Source organism: Bufo gargarizans, chromosome 6 (genome assembly GCF_014858855.1).
Source record: "Bufo gargarizans isolate SCDJY-AF-19 chromosome 6, ASM1485885v1, whole genome shotgun sequence".
NCBI lineage: Eukaryota > Metazoa > Chordata > Amphibia > Anura > Bufonidae > Bufo > Bufo gargarizans.
In genome coordinates this window covers 64,008,023-64,015,589 of record NC_058085.1, presented here as the reverse complement: position 1 = coordinate 64,015,589, position 7,567 = coordinate 64,008,023, and positions in this window count along the sequence as shown.

Here is a 7,567-nt window from a genome sequence, read left to right as displayed (position 1 = left end):
TGAAAATGAAGTTCTGGGTCTGTCAGACTGGAGACACAAACAGCACTCACTGGACCCTTTGATAATAATGGAGTCTTGTATTTTCATTGCAGTGCCCCAGAGGACAATTCCAAATGTTAATTAAATGTTGTAATTTGTTATTAAAGTTAATAATTCACTGTGTATCCTAAATAGCTATGTACGGTATATATTGGTTGACTGGTTTGGTTACCAGGGTCATGGACCAGGTCCGCCGCCCGCTCATTACTTCTTAAAAAGTGGCACTATATTTTTACCACTGAAGAACAACAATAGGCTGTGCGGACATTGGAGGAACTATTGGATGAAAACGAACAAGCTAGAGATGATGAAATTCCTCCATCAATTAAATGGAAGTCCAAAAAGTTTCCACCCCTCTCACTGTGTCCCTCTATTGATCTTTTTGTGAAATGGGTATCCAGAGGATTTGTGGATATTCCTATATCTGTATCTTGTCACGGTGGGGAGTTGGGGGGAAACTCCCCACCGTATAACATAGGAGAACGGGGAAGCAGCTAGGCCTGGAAGCTGGGATAAGGGAGCAGGTCACCTCCTAGAGCTTCCCTAATCCTCGCCCTATGAGCGGACTTAGATGGTAGGACGCCTCATACCCAGGAACCTCGGACCCTGAGTCGCCCTGATAAACCCTGGAATAGGAGCAGGGGTGAGACGACCTGTTCGTCCAAAACACGGATGAACAGGAGTCTCACCAGCCTAGCTGCAAGGAAAGGGACAGGCAGTGAACAGCTACTGAATCGGCAGGTAAGAGCCCAGAAACAACACTCACTTACATACCGCGACAACAACGACAACCAGAGCCCCATGCGGACAGGATGCATGGCGATCCCCGGCAGAGCTGCACACTGACTAGTGGTTCCCCCTCCGGGGAACCCTGGCACCCCCTTCCTGAGGCCACAACAAATAGAAAGGGGGATGTCTAGAAAACATGCTGGACAACAAACACCACCAGACATGTGAAAACGACTAGACATCAAACACCAACCCATACAAACAACACCACACATAGAAACATAATAGGAAGAGAAGGTGACATGGGGAAAATGACATTGATGTCCCACTAGGTTCCTGACGTTGTGTTTAAACCCTCAGATAAGGGGGGTAATATTGTAGTCTGGCCCCATTCATTATATGAGAAGGAAGCATATAGACAATTGAGGAACAAGGAAGTTTACAAAAGGTTAACTTTTAATCCGTTGCATTCATTTGAAGGAACTATGAAACAGATTCTGGCTACAGCTCTGGATGAAGATATAATATCCAAGCCCCTATATGATGCTCTAATTGTGGAGGGACCCACTATACAAACATTATACTGTCTACCAAAGATTCATAAGAACGAAAGAATACCTCCAGGTAGGCCTAGGATCTCTGGCAGTGGTAGCCTGACTGAGAAGGTTGGGCAATATTTGGATTCACAGTTTAAGGATATAGTGGCTAATCTTCCTTCATATATACAAGACACCATAGATTTTTTTAGGAGGATTGATGGGATCCATTTGGATGAGGATATGTATCTTGTGACATGGAGTCCCCTTATACTAGTATCATCAGGATGGCATTCAGGCGGTAAAATTCTTCTTAAAAAGAGAGAATGTAGAAGATTGTAAAAGGATCTTCCTAGTGGACCTGTTGGGTTTTGTTTTGACATAATATTTTTTATTTTTGAGGAATCTTTCTACCTACAGCTCCAGGGGACTGCGATGGGGGCGCCTTATGTGTCCTCTTAGGGTCCATTCACACGTCCGTTGTTTCTTTCCTGATCTGTTCCGTTTTTTGCTGAACAGATCTGGACCAGATCTGGACCCATTCATTTTCAATGGGTCCTGAAAAAAAATCAGACATTGTGCTGTCTGTTTTTTTTCAGGACCCATTGAAAGTGAATGGGTCCAGATCTGGTCCAGATCTGTTCAGCAAAAAACGGAACAGATCAGGAAACAAACAACGGACGTGTGAATCGACCCTTACACTAATCTATTCCTGGGGCTGTGGGAGAGGGACCTCTTCCTGTCAGATCGACACCCATTCATGGACCGCGCCATTCTTTGGCCATGGTACATTGATGATGTTTTTATGATCTGGCAGGGGGATATGCATGACTTGCAAGAATTGTTTGGACTGTTGAATAAGAACAACAGGAACATAAGATTGACATACAAATTTGATAAGGATACTATTAATTTTCTGGATGTACAAGTTCGGAGGGTGTAAGATGGTTCCATCTTGACGAATGTATTCAGGAAGCCAACTTCTGTTAACTCTTTTTTACACGCTTCTTCATCTCATCCTCCACGGTTGATCAGATCAATTCCAATTGGACAGGTTCTTAAGAGGACGTAGGATATGTTATACTGATCGTAATGTTGAAGAATATGCAAGTGATCTGAAACAGCGCTTCTCCAACCGTGGATATAGTCAACAATCCATCAAAGATGCCTATAGGAGAGCTAAATCGTGTTCTCGTTTCGATCTCCTTTATTTTAAGAAAAAGAAGCCCAGGGATGATAAAGTGAGATTCATCACAAATTATCATTCTAGATGGCTTGAGATGAAGGTTTGTTTGGAAAAATTTTGGCCAGTACTATTGACGGATCCGATTGTTTCGAGATATGCTACTTCGGGCCCTTCAATAGTGTCAAGAAGAGCTAGAAATTTGAAAGATTATCTAGTAAAGAGCCTCTACACAAAACCGACTCCTCCAATTCTTCCTGGGATTGGAAAACCCAAATGGGGCTTTGTCCCTTGTGGAAGATGTATAGGTTGCACCAATATAGAAAGGGTCACATATAGAAAGGGTCACTGAGTTTTGTGATGTTACTGGTGAGAAGGTTTTTCAAATTATACATCGGTTAACCTGCTCTAGTACAAGCAGTGGTTTACTATTCAAAATGCGCATGTCCAAAAGTATATGTGGGCCTCACTACCAGGGAGTTGAAGGTCAGGGTGCGTGAGCACGTTTAAGATATTTCAGCTGCTCTTAATGAAAGGGATGTGACTAATTTGAAACCTGTTGCCAGACATTTCAAAATGTATAATGCTTGGGTTTAAAAGTTCAGGGAATAGATTGTATATCAAAAAATGTTCATGGTGGAGATACCTCAAAGAAACTTGCTCAATTGGAATGCAAATTAATTTGGAAATTGAACACATTGCGTCCAAATGGACTTAATGAGTCTTCTGGCTTTTTGTCTTTTTTATAGGCATTTTCTGGGTCAGCATAGGTTACTGCTTTTAGTCAGGTTTTAATTTTTAATTATGAATTGATATTTGTAATTATTTATTATTTATATTGTGTGTTTATCACTTTTTATACACTTTTAGGCTCAATTGTATCATTCTCCTGGACTTTTTTTCTCAAATTATATTAGCATTTTTTATTATTTTTCCTTTATATTTTGTTTACTTGGATTGTGATATTATTATTATTTTTTGCATTTGATTATTATTATTTATTATTAAAGTGCCATCCATTCCATAGCGCTGTACATATGATAAGGGGTATACATACATAATACAGACAATTGCACTAATCATAAACAAGATGAGTTACAAACTGTTACAGAAGGAGAGAGGGCCCTGCCCGTGAGGGCTTACAATCTACATGGTATGGGAGAAGGACACAGTAGGTGCGGGTTAAGTTGGTCATGGTGGTATAGAGGCAGCAGGGTCACTGGTTGTAGGCTTGTCTGAAGAGGTGGGTTTTCAGGTTTCTTTTGAAGCATTCCACTGTAGGTGAGAGTCTGATAAGTTGGGGTAGCGAGTTCCAGAGTATAAGGGATGCACGGGAGAAATCTTGGAATCGATTGTGGGAAGAGGCAATAAGAGGAGAGGAGAGAAGGAGGTCTTGTGAGGATCGGAGAGTGCGTGTGGGGGTGTATCAGGAAAGTAGCTCAGAGATGTAGGGAGGGGACAGGTTATGGACGGCCTTGTATGTATTTGTTAGTACTTTGAAGTGAATTTGCTGTTCAATGGGAAGCCAGTGAAGGGATTGGCAGAGGGGAGAGGCAGAGGAGTAACAGGGTGATTGGTGTATTAGTCGGGCAGCAGAGTTGAGGATAGATTGGAGGGGTGCGAGAGTGCTAGATGGAAGGCCACAGGAGCATGTTGAAGTAATCTAGGCGGGAGATAATGAGGGCAGGCACAAGCATTTTCGCAGATTCAAAGTTAAAGAGAGTCTTTCACCTAAAATGACCATTATACACCACAAACATCATGATATCCATTACATTCCCCATATTATAATCTTACCTTTCATATTGCTGTCCGTCGCCTATTCTCTCTTAAAAACGCTTTTAATCCATATGCTAATTAGGTTCTGAACGTCCCCAGTGGCGGCGTTTATGCGGCCGCTGTCCAGGCTCCACGGCGCTGTTCAAATCAAACCCCTCCCCTTTCACCCCTCTGGCCCGCCCTCGGTTCTTGAGATACCATCCTCCAGTCAATGACAGATCCGGCGCCTGCGCCCTCCATTACCCACTAGGGCAGAGGCAGCAGAGCGTTTAATGCGCATGCGCCGGCCCGTACATCCCAATATTTTGGCAGTTTATTTCCGCGGGCTAGATCGGGCCGGCGCATGCAGATTAAACGCTCTGCTGCCTCTGCCCTAGTGGGTAATGGAGTGCGCAGGCGCCGGATAAGTCATTGACTGGAGGATGGTATCTCAAGAACCGAGGGCGGGCCAGAGGGGTGAAAGGGGAGGGGTTTGATTTGAACAGCGCCATGGAGCCTGGGCACCGGCCGCATAAACGCCGCCCCTGGGCACCTTCAGAACCTAATTAGCATATGGATTAAAAGCGTTTTTAAGAGAGAATAGGCGACGGACAGCAATATGAAAGGTAAGATTATAATATGGGGAATGTAATGGATATCATGATGTTTGTGGTGTATAATGGTCATTTTAGGTGAAAGACTCCCTTTAAGGAAAGCACGGATGCGGGAGATATTTTTGAGTTGGAGGTGGCAGGTGGTGGAAAGGGCTTGGATGTGCGGTCTGAAGGAAAGGGCAGAATCCAAGGTCACTCTAAGGCAGCGGGCTTTGTTGACTGGGGAGAGTGTGCAGCCATTGATCATGATAGATAGGTCTGTTGGGGAGGTTGGACAAGATAGGGGAAAGATTATGAATTCTGTCTTATCCATGTTAAGTTTAAGAAAGCGAGAGGCGAAGAAGGATGATATAGAAGATAGACATTGTGGGATTCTTGATAGTAAGGTGGTGTTGTCCCAGGCCAAAAGTGTAGATAGAGAAGAGCAGGGGTCCTAGGACAGAGCCTTGCGGGACACCAACAGAGAGGGAATGAGACGAGGAGGTGGTGCGGGAGTGGGAGACGCTAAACATCCGGTCTGTGAGGTATGATGTGATCCAGGAGAGGGCCAGGTCAGTGATGCCAAGAGATGAGAGAGTTTGCAACAGAAGGGAGTGGTCAACAGTGTCGAAGGCAGAGGACAGGTCAAGGAGAAGGAGGACATTGTTTCTTGGTTTTGGCTGTCAGTAGGTCATTGGTGACTTTGGTAAGGGCAGTCTCGGTCGAGTGGTGGGGTCGGAAGCCAGATTGTAGGCGGTCAAAGAGGGAGCAGGAGGAGAGGTGGGAGGACAGTTCTGAATGGACATGTTTTTCAAGTAGCTTTGAGGCATACGGAAGAAGTGATATGGGGCGATAACTGGACAAGGAAGATGGGTCAAGTGAAGGCTTTTTGAGGATGGGTGTAATGGTAGCATGTTTAAAAGCAGAGGGGAAGACACCAGAGTTTAGTGATAGGTTGAAGAGATGAGTTAGGGCTGGGATAAACACTGCAGTGAGGTTAGGGATGAGGTGGGATGGGATTGGGTCAAGTGCACAGGTGGTCAGATGAGATTTGGAGAGTAGAGTGGAGAGTTTTTCTTCTGTAATGATCACGGTTTATATATCTGAAATCATGTTTATTGATTATCACTAGGGAACTTTGTTTCAATACTGTAATGATCGAGCGCTCCGTACAGTATTAGAATGTATTGGCTCCGATGAGCCGAAGTTAATGTTTCGCAAAGACTCGCAAGACATTGCATAATAACTTTAGAAATTGATTTATACTGTAAAAAGCCATTTCCCGAACTCTGGTTCGGTTCCAAGTGGTACCTTCGATCATCCCTAATTGTCATCTATCGTATGTATTGTCATATCACATTATATAACTTGTGTCATTCATATAATTTTGTATTGATCACTTTTGCAATTATTATCATTATTTTCACATAATCACGTTTGCGGTCATTTACACAATATATTATTAGGGCATTATAGATTGTTTTTCATTTTGAGTGGGGTCATGCCAGGCCTGTGCATGCGCTGCTACTTACTAGATGCCGCTGACATTATCCCGTAACTATTGCGGGATATGCCGGCGGCATCATGTGACTGGATCACGTCACGTACATGCGGCCGGCTCTATATTTGCTTACGTATTTTATGGTCTAGGTGTGTGTAATCTGCGATTTTAGTATCGAGCATTATGATTGGTATTTATTGTGTGTCCTGCAGTGATGACGCCACCGCCAGACGAAGGTTCGCCTTTATAGATATTAGTATTTTGCTTTTAGACCATAGGCATGTGTGTATTTGGTAATATATGATAGTTATCTTGTGGTGTAGAGCCTTTTGTTTTTGGTATAGCCCCCGGTTAGTTAGTTGAGAGTCTAGTCTGAGGATCTAATGTGCAAGCTCCTGAGAACTGGACCTAAGTCAAGAGAACCTTTATGTCTGACGGACAAGTTCATTTATTATCAGAGTAAGGGCTCGTTCACACAAAGGTTGTTTTTGCGTTCCGTATACGGAACCATTCATTTCCATGGTTCCGCAAAAAAAATAAAAAAATAAAAATTTACTCTGCATGCATTCCGTTTCCGTATTTCCGTTCAAAGATAGAAAATGTCCTATCATTGCCCGCAAATCACGTTCTGTGTCTCCATTTAAGTCAATGGGTCCGCAAAAATAAAAAACAGAACACATACAGAAATGCATCTGTATGTCTTCCGTATCCGTTCCATTTTTTCTGAACTATCTATTGAAAATTTTATGCCCAGCCCAATTTTTTCTATGTTATTACTGTATATGCCATACGGAAAAACGGAATGGAACAGGAAACACAACTGAAACAGAAAACGGAAAAACTGATCCATTACAAACGGCCCGCAAAACACTGAAAAAGTGTGTGAACAAGCCTAACCTTGAGAGTCCAGAACCAACAAGGCCGTTCAAGATAGCATCAGAAAGGTATTCGCTTGTTTATGGCAAGAGACGTTGCTGCTGTGGAAAGGGAATATTGCCTCCGGTACCTACCACAATAAGACGGACTGACCATCTGTACTTAAAGTCTGCACCCCTCGGGCCGGGAACTGCATGAAGGGTTAATAAGAACCGCTGTGGCTATTTGGAGAGACTGTAATGTGTCCCAAGAGAGAGAGTCAGCGAGTACTACTATTACCATCATTGTTGCTGCCCATACGCAGCTATTTGAAGGAGACTATACAGAGTTATACCTCAGGACTTTACTAATC